General features: G+C 44.7%; 1 protein-coding gene across 2 annotated transcripts in view; it reads left to right on the top strand.

Moving 5' to 3' along the window:
* Positions 1-3,334: 3,334 nt before the first annotated feature.
* Positions 3,335-12,198, top strand: part of ABCA1 (ATP binding cassette subfamily A member 1) — a 91,555-nt gene continuing 82,691 nt past the window's right edge. For both annotated transcript variants that reach the window (XM_032205299.1, XM_032205300.1), the window contains exon 1: positions 3,335-3,438. The gene's annotated coding sequence lies outside the window, so the exon portion shown is untranslated. The remainder of the gene's footprint in view (positions 3,439-12,198) is intronic.

The raw sequence follows: 12,198 nt of genomic DNA on the forward strand, positions 1-12,198 counted from the left end.
GAACAGCAATTCACGCAGTCTAGGACCTCTTCCTGTAACCTTCTGGAGTAGTTGTGGTCCCTTTGTCAGCTCTCTAAGTCTTCCCTTGCACCCAGGCTTGGACCCCAGTGTGGGCTGCATCTTCCACACTTGCAAAAATGAGGTTGTGGTGTGGGTGCAGGCTAAGGAAGAAGAGTAGCCTTTGGAAAAGCAGAACAGATCAAATCTAGTATAGAAGTGCATGTCATGAGAGCTGTGTATCGGCCGTTCCTGGAGGCTTTCAGTAGCAGGGGGCTGCGAGGGAGGAGGCCAGGAGGTGCTATGACAGCCACAGGTAGTTGCTTCCAGCCAGCTCTGAAATGGATGAAAATGACCCACTGCATACCCAAACCTCAACCAATGGGAACAGCACGTGGCACCTCTGCTCACGGGTATCTGAGTGAGGCCAACAGCCACTGGGAGCAGAAGACATCGGAAGAGTAAGTGGAGGGGACGTATGGGAGGGGACTTGGTTGGGGACATGGCTGGAGACATAATATTGAAAGGATGCACTGTGCAGGGATTACCCTGAGGGGACTGTGGCCTATGAAGGACCCACAGAGAAGCAGTAAGAGGTGGGGAGCAGTGGAAGAAATTAAGAAGCAAGGAACAGCAGAAAGAAACCATTACACACTGACCCCAACCTCCTTCTTCATCCAGTGCCTCACAGAAGGAAATGGGAAGGACTGGGCATAACACCCACTGGATGCAAGGGATGTTGAGACTAGGAAGGAGGTAGAAGAGGCGTGTAACTGGAATAGAGCTTAGGGAAAAGACAGAAGGGTGTTTCCCTAAGGGTTTGACTGTTTATGTCTTTTTTTTCCCCTCTCAATATCTGAAAGGTGTTTCTCTAAGTGTTCACTTATTCATGTCTTTTTTTTTTCTTTTTTTTTTTTTTTTTCTCCATATTCTGAATCAGTACCTGGAAGTTTGTGTTAATTGGTAACAGACTAAATTGAGCACAATTCCCTGACTGAAACTCTTTTGTCTGCAACAAACCTATCCCGCCTTCCATGGGACACAAAAGCCAACATAATGCTTGCTGTGGGTGTAAGACTTGGGAGGTACAAATTTCTCTGAGAAATCTATAGGAGCTGCACGTGCCCATCCACTCTGAAAACTACACCCAAATAGAAATACTGCCAGTCCAGAAGGCTGATTTTTTATTAAAATCTGTTCCTGGTTTAGCTGTGGACTTGGTGTATGTACGGGCTAGCCATCAGATCTATCAATGCTCCCTTTCCTTGTTCATCTTCTTGAATGGTTTGCCACAGCTTGCCTCTCAGTAACCTGACTGTGCTGTCATGCAAGAAATTGTAAATGTGGAAAATGCTATCCAGTGGTGCGCAAAGATATTTCTCACCGTCTTACAGGTATTTAGCAAACTAAATCAAATATTCCATTTGCTTCTGATGAACAGCTGTTTATTAAGTGCTTTACTGGAAGATGATATCTAAATGCTTTAACAGTTGACACAGACACTGATTTACAAAATTAAAAAACTCTAGTCTTCTGATGATGTTTTGAAGGAATCTGATTTAAGGAAACAACAGCAGCAGGGCAATTTCCAGCCCCTTTTCAGTGCTCACATAGCACCCTTTCCACTGATGTCAGGTCACTAATTGTTTTGAAAACCCTGTCCAGCATACCCCACTCTATTCAGACTCTTTATTGCATGGGATGAGTCCTTATGCCTTGCTGATAATAAATTAAATGTACTCTTTCTCACTGTATTTGAGCAAGCATGCTGAAGTTAATTTATATGACAATTCAAAATTGTGATCTAGTAAATGTTTGGAAATGTGTAAAAATTGAAAGATGTAGTATATAATGAAGTATATAGTGGCTGTATTTTTACATTAAGGACCTAATTTTTATTTCAGTTTTGTGACCAGATGAATGTACAGATAGAGTCCATGTAAGTCAGTGGAGGTATGCAGCAGTGGCACTGGGGAACCTGGGATCAGAAAATGGGTCTGTTTTTATTTTGTCCGTCCCTGAGTTGCTCTGCAAGATGGTGACTGATGGAAGGAGCATGGGTCATTGTCGAAACAAATGTGTCTGCGTTTATTCAGTGCAGAAGGGTCTGCAACATTAATCTGAATATTTACTACTATATATGACACTCTGGTGGATAATATTATTTCAGATCACAGTCACTCTGCGCTCTCTGGAGTTTTGCTTTCAGGTCCTTGTATTTCTGTGCTCCTCGAAGAAATACAATGGCTGTAGGCTGAGAATCGAAACGCAAGTGAAGAAACTGGAACGTACAGTTCCCTCAGTAACCATGTATCATACAGGTTGCTCATAATAAAGCAAGGCACTAACAGCATGCACAATAACATCAGTGACTTCACTGCAGATGAGCAATGGCAGTGCATTATGTCTGTAGTGGGAACAATAATTTAGAGTTGCCTGTCGTTCGCGCGTTACATGTTTTCATTCACACTGGAGATGCACTGCTACACTTCTGCAGGCCGAACTGCAGTGTTTCTGGGTGCTCCTGACAAAAATTTTGGAAAGGGTGATGCACAGGCTGGTGTGTTTCTGGGAGAGGAGCCCACTGGGGAGGACGAGGAGCGCAGGCCGTTCCTCTGGGGGCTCCAACATGCTGCCCTTTGTGTTTGTCCCAAGCTGGAGAAGTTGGGCACTGTGAAGAAGGAGCTTTTTTAAGGTTCGGGAGTGGTTCCCAGTCCCACCACGAACCATTTCGGCCATATTCATCGTTGTCTCTGGGTAGGTAGCAGCGCACTAACTTTCACAGCTCCTCACCACGAAAAGCCACGGTGTTGAGGGGTGTCCCGGTCCTGCTGGACCTGGCACAGACGGCGACAACCCTCCTCGGAGGTCCCCGGGCCTCCTCCACCCTTATCGCCCTGGGGTCCCACGCCACCCATGTCCCCCCGTGGCCAGCCCGTCCCGGGCCAGCAGGCGCTGTGCGGGCCCGTGCGGTGCGGGCGGAGCCTCGAGGTTTGTTTTGTTTTTGGCTGCAACGTGCACGCCCTCATGCAAATCGCCGCGTCCCCGCCTCTCCTTCACCCCCTCCCCCGGAGAGAAAAAGTGGGGAAAAATAAAACTAAAAAAAAAAAAAAAAAAAAAAGAAGAAAGAAGAAAGGAGAGAAGCAAAATAAAAAATGCAAGAGGAAACAAAAAAATAAAAGTGAAGGGGAAAAAAGAAAAAAGGGGACGGGAGAAAGAAGCCCCGGCGCTGCCCGGCCTTGGAAGGGGCGGTCGCCGCCGCCCTATAAGAGGCGCTGCGGGGCCGCGGCTGTCCGGGAGCGGGGCCGGCGTCGGGGCCGGAGCGGAGCGAGGCGGAGCGGAGGGGCAAGGCGGCTCGGCTCGGCTCGGCTCGGCTCGGCTCGGCTCCCGGAGGGACCGACGGGACCCACGGCAGCTGCCCAGGGCCCCCCGGCCCGGGAGGTAGGCGAGGAGGGCGGTCGGGGGGATGCGCCGAGCCGAGCCGTGCCGTGATGCGGGCAGCTGTCGGGGGAGGCAGCCCCGGCACAGAGCGAGGGGGGAAGAAAGCGAATGTGTCTTCTTTTTTTTTTTTTTTTTTTACCCCCTTTTTAATTCTTTTTTTTTTTTTTTTTTTTTTTTTTTTTTTTGTCTTTTTGTTTCTCGCTGCGCGCAGCGTGTCTAGAGCGAGGCTCGGAGGATGGCTTGCGGGACGGCAGGGCACTGGGAGGGAGGCAGTGCAGCTTGTTTTTTCTTTTTCCCCTCTTGTGCGTTTGTTTATTATTCTTACTATTTTTTTTTTTTTTTTTTGTAACCACTTTATTGTAGCTCGTCCTGAGCGAAGCGACGCTGGGTTGGCTGCGCTCGCGGAGGGGGGCTCGCCTCGCCGTCCCTTCCAGCCCCGGTGGGCTGCTAGAAGATAACGGGAAGGGTTTCCATCCCCTTCACACCTACGGGAAATCCATAAAACGTCGGGGGCGGGGAGGGCCTTGGGATGAGCGGGAGTGTAAAAATAAAAAAATCGATCCCGCAGCTTTTTGTGATGGGCAGGAGGCTGAGTTGCAGGCGGCACATCCCGCTCCTGCGTGCCAGGCTGTTGTGAAGTCTGTGCTCTGCTATGTTACAGGCTGCCATCAGCCTCTTACCGAACACTGCTGCTTAGCGCGGGACGTGCCTGACTGCTCAGATGCATACGGTCTATCAGAGGAAAGATACTCTGACTGTAAATCGAAAGTTTACAGTAAACTGTATTTTTGTCTGTTTTGAACATGAGCTGTTTGTCCCGCCACCCCCAGCTGCTGTGCTTGGAGATTTTAAGGGTAATCAACTTGCTTGGAGGGTCGAAGTTGATCTCTAGTGTGTTGGAGTAGACCTTACAAAAGCCAGGGGGATAAAAACATGTGCTCGCACTTTTAGCTGAATCGGTGCCCATCTTGAAAATTACGGGTATAGATTAATGCATTACAAACCCGTTAGGAGGTGGCCTTTGGAAATTGGTCACTGCTGGTGCAGCAGGGAACAGCCACGTCTTGGGGATGTTCCATTAACAACAGATGGTCCGGCTTGCTGTCTTGAGGCTCTCCAAACTGAGCAGTCTCGCTCAGTTTTGAAAGGGGTTAGGGTAATAAACACACAGCGCGAATGTGTTTTTGGTCTGGTCCTGGTTGGCACAGGTTTCCATCCTCACATGCAGGGACAGGTGGCAGCATGTGCCCAGGTTCTCCCAGAGCATCGCGCAGGGAGCTGCCTGGGGCTGCAGCGTTGCTGATGTGTCAGCTGTAAATGCTGCTCCTGGGTCATCACCCTTCATCGCGCCCATCTGAACTTTCATGTGTGTAAAATGTGGTGCCTCAGTCTGTACCTGGTGTGGTCTGGGCAGGAGTTATATGTATCTGGTGTGGTCTGGGCAGCTACAGGCAGGAGTCTGATGCCTTCACTCGCAACCCGTGCCATGTTGATCGTGTTGTCACAGTGCAGTAGGGCTGATTATGGTGAGAATTGGAAGTTGGCTCTTTCCAAACTGGGGATAAAAGGTCTGCAGCCTGGAAACAAGAGCTGTGTGGTAGAGCTTAAATTGAACTTTTGAAGTTGAGAGTGTCTCGCTTCAGAAGACAGGAGTGTGCTCACCGTGGTTATTCTGCAGAGATGGGTGGGTATGTGCTAGCTTTGGGCTGCCAGAGATCGCAGTGGCTCTCATTTGCTGTTACAGTGCAGTGGTCCAGCATTGCAGCCATTCACAGTAACTTTCCCTTGAGAAATTACTGTTGAAGTTCAATTAGCCGTATGCTATTTGTGTGAAACAAGCACCTTGGGTGCAGCTCTGTGTAAGGTTTTGGTGTTTACAAGAGTTACAGCAATCTTTAGATATAAATTCCAGATTTCTTCCAAGTTCAGCTGGACTGTAGTGTAAGCAGGTATATTGAAAATCACTTAATGTCCCTTTCACCCAGCGAGACAGAGGCGTGTTTATAAATGGGTTTGCCACAGGCAGCTGCTGGCTAACCTTTTTTGTCATGCCAAATTTGTTTTCAAAAACCCGTGTGGCTCAGCTCTATTGATGTGAGCGGAGACCTTGTCTAGCACCAAATTCAGCACCTGCCGTTGCAGTGCAGGTGAGAGTGGTTCCCGGTGAAGTGCTGAACTACAGAAATTGAAAACGCATGACTATTAAAAATGCAAATTCTCAAAGATGAATCTAGTGTACACAGCTCAGGAAGCAAGTCCTCCCTTGCCTTCCTCTCTGTGAGCCTGTTTTCTCACTAGTAGTTCACCTGGCAGAACTGTGCCCACAAACCAGACCTGGAGGAGGATCGGTCCCGAACCCATCCCTCAGCGGCAGAATGGGATCAGCGCTGCTAGTGTTTATCATGTGTGTTGCACCACGCAGGCACAACATTTCCTAGGGTGTGGTTTCTTCAGAACTTTAATCCAAAGTAATTGAGGGCTGCAGCTGCGCTACTAATGGACCCAGTTCACTTCCCCCCAAGTGCCTGTTCTCTCATCTCTCCCTATCTGTTTCACCCTCTGGGCTGGTGTTGGTGTTCACCAACCAGTGAACAAACTTGAAATTATTATTTTTCTCTGAGCATTTGGGTCTGGGGGTGCTTTCACGAAGGGATGGAAGGGATGAAAATGTTTATTTTAGCTTCGGCATCCTGTGTTCAGGGGTTTGGTGTGGGTTTGTGAATGCTGGTGCCAGCACAAAGATGATGACAGGAGCAGGGCAGAAAGGGAACCAGACTACCCCTTTGTTTAAGTAACCTTGGAGCAAGCACCCTTGGTGCTTATATAGGTCTTTTAGGCTGGGCAACACACCAAATCCTGAAATAAGTCCGCAGGCCATGGCTGACCAAACACCAGCATGTTTCTATTAGGCTGCTTATTCTTGATGACTCCTGCTGTGACTGGCCAGAGTCAGGACCTGCTGTTTAATAAAACACACACACATATATATGCTGTATTTTCCTAGTTCATCTGAGGCAGCTAGGGACTGACATGGTAGAAGTTTTTATGTCTGCTGAAGATTTGAATCCTGAATTCTTGAAAGCTTTGCTGTGTAGTTATCCAGCACAGTTGCAACTACTGATATTAAGAATAAAGATCATAAATAACATGGTAGAATTCTTACTTGTAGAAGATGATTGCTATTATTAAAAATAAAAATAAAAATATTTCCTATAATGTAGGAAATACTCCTCTATTTCTACTGGCTGTAGGAAAGTCATACAGAACGACTCAGAAAAATTACTATGATTTGAACTACTGATTGGAATACCCTCTTACCTATTTTTACATCTGTTTTTCTAATAAAACAAACAAATGAACAAAAAACAGCAAAGCAAGACCTGTCTTTTTTAGCACTTGTCATAGGGCAGAAAACATGTGAGCTTGCCTCAAGGACTGAGGGAGAGACAGAGTAGGATGGAAAACTGTTGATGCAGCTTTCCTGACACAACAAGCTAACACTGTAGGAAAAATAGAAGCATTCAGATCTTAAGATTTATTGGGTTATTAGTGAAAAGGCTTGATCGTGGATTATAAGAAGAATGTACATCAGTCTGAAAGGCATAAATATCCATATACAAGCTGACCTTTTTCCTCTTCTGTTATTTTCTGGAGGAGTGTTGCTTAGCAGAGCTCAATCTAATCCAATAAGAGATCCGTTTGTGTTGTGTTAACTTTGTTAGGGAACAATTGGCATTAGGCAAAAAGAGGAGAGCAGAAGAGCCTTTCCAAAGCTGCTCTGGCTTGGGCTAGATAGCAAGGTCGTTCTTTGGGAAAGAGCAAACAAAGTCAGAGCCCCTGACCACATGGTTCAGAGATCATTCTGGAGGTCTGGCTTCCTTTCTAGCAGGCAGGGCTGCGTGGAAGGTAAAGTGGCCAAAACCAGCTACCAGCCTACTTGCTTGGCTCCCTGAAACATTCTGCAGTTTTACTAGCCCATGTCCCAGTGAAAGGCTGTTACTGGGAGCTGGAACGCAAGCTATGCAATTAATGTTCATTAGCATTCTTGGCTGTAAGTAAAAGCCAAAATTAAGCCATGTGTAAGATCTCAGAGCAACAGCGGTGGCGGTCTAGGTAATAACAGCAGGACCAGGATAACCTGGTTTCCAGCAACAGTGTCTGTCTTGTGATGATATGCTCCTGTTTCCCCTTAACTGATCTTAATATCATAATAAATATGAGATCACAAAACCTTATATTCTGCAAGGTAAAAGCAAAAGTGTGTTTTTACTCAGCTACAGCACTGTAATGTGTCTGCTTTTAAAGACTGTTGGCTGTGTTGCTCATGTCAGCAGCCAGGTTGTAAAGCCCATGTTTTCAGACATAGCTTGTACTTTTGCAGGTGAGTTCTTGTGCCTTCAAAAGAAACAAGCAAAAATCATACACGTGTTTTGTCTGAGAGATGTATTCATGGGGGGTATGTTTATATTCTTAGGATATGTTAATGCCTGTTTCTCCTCTTACCAATGTTGTGATTATGCTCCCATAATAGTAATTTTGTTGTGGCTGATGGTTTAAGCAGAGTTAGGACCAAATTTAAATGTATTAAAAAATGAAACAAAACAAAACCAAAAACCTCCCCTCACCCAAACAATGAAATGGCAGCACCCTTTTGTATGTGCAGAAGCATTGACATTTCTTTCTAGTAGCAGCAGTGGAGCCCAAGTTCAAAATCTAGTCCTCTCTTAAAGCATTTTCTGTTTATGAAACTAAATTAATCTTGCATTTCAGTCTTTGTGCTATCACTGGACAATGTGCTTTTTATCAAAATTATTTGTTTTAAAGTATTCTTGATGTTCTTTACCCTATTAAATTAGGGTAGCAATTCTTACCACCTAATTTACCAGCTTTAACAAACCTATATTGAAATATTCATCCTGAAGAAATCTGTATCTTTTCTTCCCAGTTGTATTCACATATAAAACCAGACATAATTGCAGCCAATTAGATTGTCTGTGGGAGTATGCTTTGACTCCAGTGGAACTTTCTCAGCATCATTAAGAATATCCTAAGCTCCACAGAAAATGTATGGCTTGGGTCCCATTTCCATTAACAACTTGCCAAACTATTTTGTTTACATTTCTTTTACGAACTTACTCTCTCCCTTTGGGTGTTTAATGCCACTTCTGCACCTACGTGAAGTTTTTTTGAATTGTTAGTCCTTTGCTTCAATTTGAGTAGACCACAGCTCTTCACTGCTGGATTTAGTCCCTTGAAATTGTGCAGGTAAACTAATGGATCTCTGTCCCAAATCTTGCTTGAAGAGATGTAACTTAGGATATGAACAAATTCGGTCACCCTTGTCTCTGTTACATCAGTATGTGCATTATATTAAAATAACCATACTTTTGTGTGTTTTACATGTCTGCTAACTGTCTTGTTGACCCTAAGGATTGGAGCTTTAGCCGCAGGAGTGTGAGTTGTACAGCTGGAGCTACAGAACACAAATGTGCAGAACGAATTGTTTCTGTGAACCAGGCAAAAAGGGGAAGCTTTGCACACAACTTTCTGGCAGTGCTCCCGGCGAGGTGCCCGGTGCCACACCTGTTGCAACAGGCATGCTGCCTCCATTCTTATCATCTATGCCAATTATTTTTTATTCCTCTATGAATAACCTTAGAGATAAGTGGTTATTGAAAGCCGTATCAGTTGCAAAGATTGAGCAGAAATTCATTCCTCTTCATAGCTGATGCTCATTACTTTCAAAAGCATTTGGACACCTCTTTATTATCTCTAGTGAATTACTAGTTTCTACATCCATATGGTTGGGTGGCTTGTGATGTGGGAGCTGAAGTCATGTTGTGGGACAGTGTCTTGTAGGGTTTCAAGGATCAAACAGTTCAAACTGACATCTGTTGCAAAATACTGCCTTTGCCACCTGTTTTTTTTTTTTTTTTTTTTGACAATGTCATTTCCTTGCATTGTGCTAGAGGCTTTTTCTTGGCTGATTCTTTTCTGCATAGTTCAGAGAACTTTTTTTATTTTGTCTGCTATAATTTATACCGGTGTGACAGATACCAGTGCAGTTGTGTAGGTACCAGGCTTCACAGACAGTTTATTCCTTGCACCAATGAACCCCAAAGACACCTCTGGGATGTTTCCCACAGTATGAGCCACGTTTCATTCTTTCTTTCCAGACATGTGCTGGTTCACAACATGCTGCTCCCAGATGGCAAAGATCACGAAGAAAATAACAGTAAAGTTTATTTGGATGTTACAGGGCAGACAAACATCTCAGATTGCAGCTTAATCTTGTGCTGGGCCAAGATTGTTTGTAACCTTGTCTTTTCCCAAGATCAAGAGCAAGCTACAGAAACAAGACTTTGAAGACATTGCCTTCCGAAAAAGTCCTTATGAAGGTGATGGCAACACTGCAAGGCGTGGTGATTTTGCTCAAGAGAAGATACAAGCACCCCAGTGGTGCTCCAGCCACTCCAGGGTAGGAATGTGGAGCACTTATGCAGTGTACACTTTCTGAAGACAGATCTCTAGCTGCTTTGTGTGGGTAAAGCGATTCAGTGAGCAGGGAGTGGGTCTGAAGAGGTTTTCTTGCCTAAGACCTCCTGAGCTCACCAATTTCTTTTCCCAAAAGTTGAGTAGGCTGATGACTTTCTTGGGGGGTGCCTTGTCTTTCCTCGCACCCTAAAGGTGTCCGTCATGCAGAAAACAGTACCTTTTGCTACATGAAATGCTTCCTCTTTTTTCCCATTTGAGAAGATAACGTCCTTAAATAGGATGCGTCATCAGCTGGAAAAAGTGACTGAGGCTGTGTTACACAGCTTTTTGCAGACTGTGTACTGACGATGCTATAGTTGCTCAGAGATCAAAGCTTAATGGCATGAATTGAGCTCAAATGTCGCAATTATTATTTTAGCAGGATGTTCTATTATTTCTAGATCTCACTACAGAGAGGAGCTCATTCTATGAGAGCCAAAAAAAAAAAAATCAGCTAATATGGACTATGGATTTTTGGACATTGGCCGTGATAAAGCAAATCGTCTTTTTGTTTGTTTTCACCAGAGAATGGACTATATTTCAGCCTCTTTTTTTTTTTTTTTTTTTTTTTTTTTTGTGTGTGTGTGGGGAGAGTATGGATGTCCAGTGTAATAGGAAAGTTGAAATATTTCATGTGTTTCACAACGTTCCAGTGGAATTTTTTTTTTTTTTGGTAAAACAGATGACTATTTGAGTGTTATACTTGACACTTAAGCAATTGCTTTTGCTGAAGTGCGTGACACAATCTTTTGCACGTGCCTTACTCTGGGCCAGTCCAACTGTGGCACGTGCAAGCCTGACTTCTTCCAGTGTATGGGAAACACACTTGTTTTCACCAGTGAGCTTCCTGAATGTGCTAGCAGTAAGGAGAACCAGTTGTTGTGGTCATTCTGGTAGGAAGACATTGCTCCTGTGTGACCTGGGACAGGTTTTCAAAGGAGCTTGCTATGCTCTGTCACACGGGAAGCTTCTGAACAGCAGCCATGTCTAAAAACATGGCTTCCTGTAAATGCCTAAGGAGGCACCGCAGACTTTGGAAAATCTAGTCCAATTTATATTATGGAATACTTTGTAAGCTAGTGCTCAGGTCTTTTGCAAACTATCTCTTATGGTTTATTTCTTGTTGGTAGGCACAGGCCCACCTGTGCCCTAAAAATACCCCTTGGGACTTCAGCTTGGTCAGAAAGAGGAAGCAAAATCATCTGAAGAGTTCATGGCCAGCAGTTTGTGTGCTTGTGATATTCATTCTGGCCGCAGGCTTTCATAACGATCTCTGCTCAGCAATTCATAGCTGGTCTTTTTGAGCTACTCAGCACTTAATATGCTGCCTTTTGAAAAATCCAACTGTTTATTCCTAGCGTTGAGGCTAGGTACCTTTTAGAAGCCCCTTTCAATTTTGCCTAAATATTTGGGGTGCTGGATTTCTGCCCCTAACATCACATTTTATTTGTAACAGTTCCTGCCAGAACAAGGTCTAGGGTTCCCTCTCCTCTTGTAATTCATGCTGTGGCAGGCAGAACCCAGAACCAGTCTCTTTTACAGGACTAATTGTTTTAATAGTAGCAGTTAAAGCAGGTTGTGAGTAGCTATTTTCTTGTCCTGCTGTTCTTAAAAGGAGCAGTTCTTTTCTACTAGCTGTCTCTTCTCTTCCGTGAGGTTCAGCCCTCTTAAACAAAGGGAAGTCATTTACTCGGTGTTTTGTAGCTGTGTGTATGCTGCCTTAAGGACCCTGTGGATAAGTGAAATGCAGTGTCTTGGTTTTGTTTGGACACTGGTGGAATTCCATGAGAATGTTTAGTCAGCCTACTGATACTTTGGCACTCTCCTTAGAGGGTTTTAGGAGACTTGACATGCTCCTCAGGGGGAAGTGAGTCAAACTGGTTGTGGATTATTACCATGAAAGCTAGATCTTAAAGTGCTTCAGTCATATGCATCGTTGTTATTCAGAGGTCAGACAGATGGCCAAGTTGAAAACAATGTTCTAGTTGCTTGCAGTGTTAGTAAGTGCTGGAGAACAAGGCCAGAACCTGTTTATTACCAAACATAAAGCCAGGTCGTCAGTATGTGTAAAGTGATGTAAACTAGTGGAGGATCTTGCCAAGAATCACCACCCAAATATTGTTGTTTGTGGTCCTAATTAAGTCCTTGCCTGCTGACCCAGAAGCTCTCCAATCACATTGTTAACAATTAGCAGTCAGATTAAACCCTGTGATGAGATCTGGGTCA

This window comes from Aythya fuligula, chromosome Z (assembly GCF_009819795.1).
Source record: "Aythya fuligula isolate bAytFul2 chromosome Z, bAytFul2.pri, whole genome shotgun sequence".
Taxonomy (NCBI): domain Eukaryota; kingdom Metazoa; phylum Chordata; class Aves; order Anseriformes; family Anatidae; genus Aythya; species Aythya fuligula.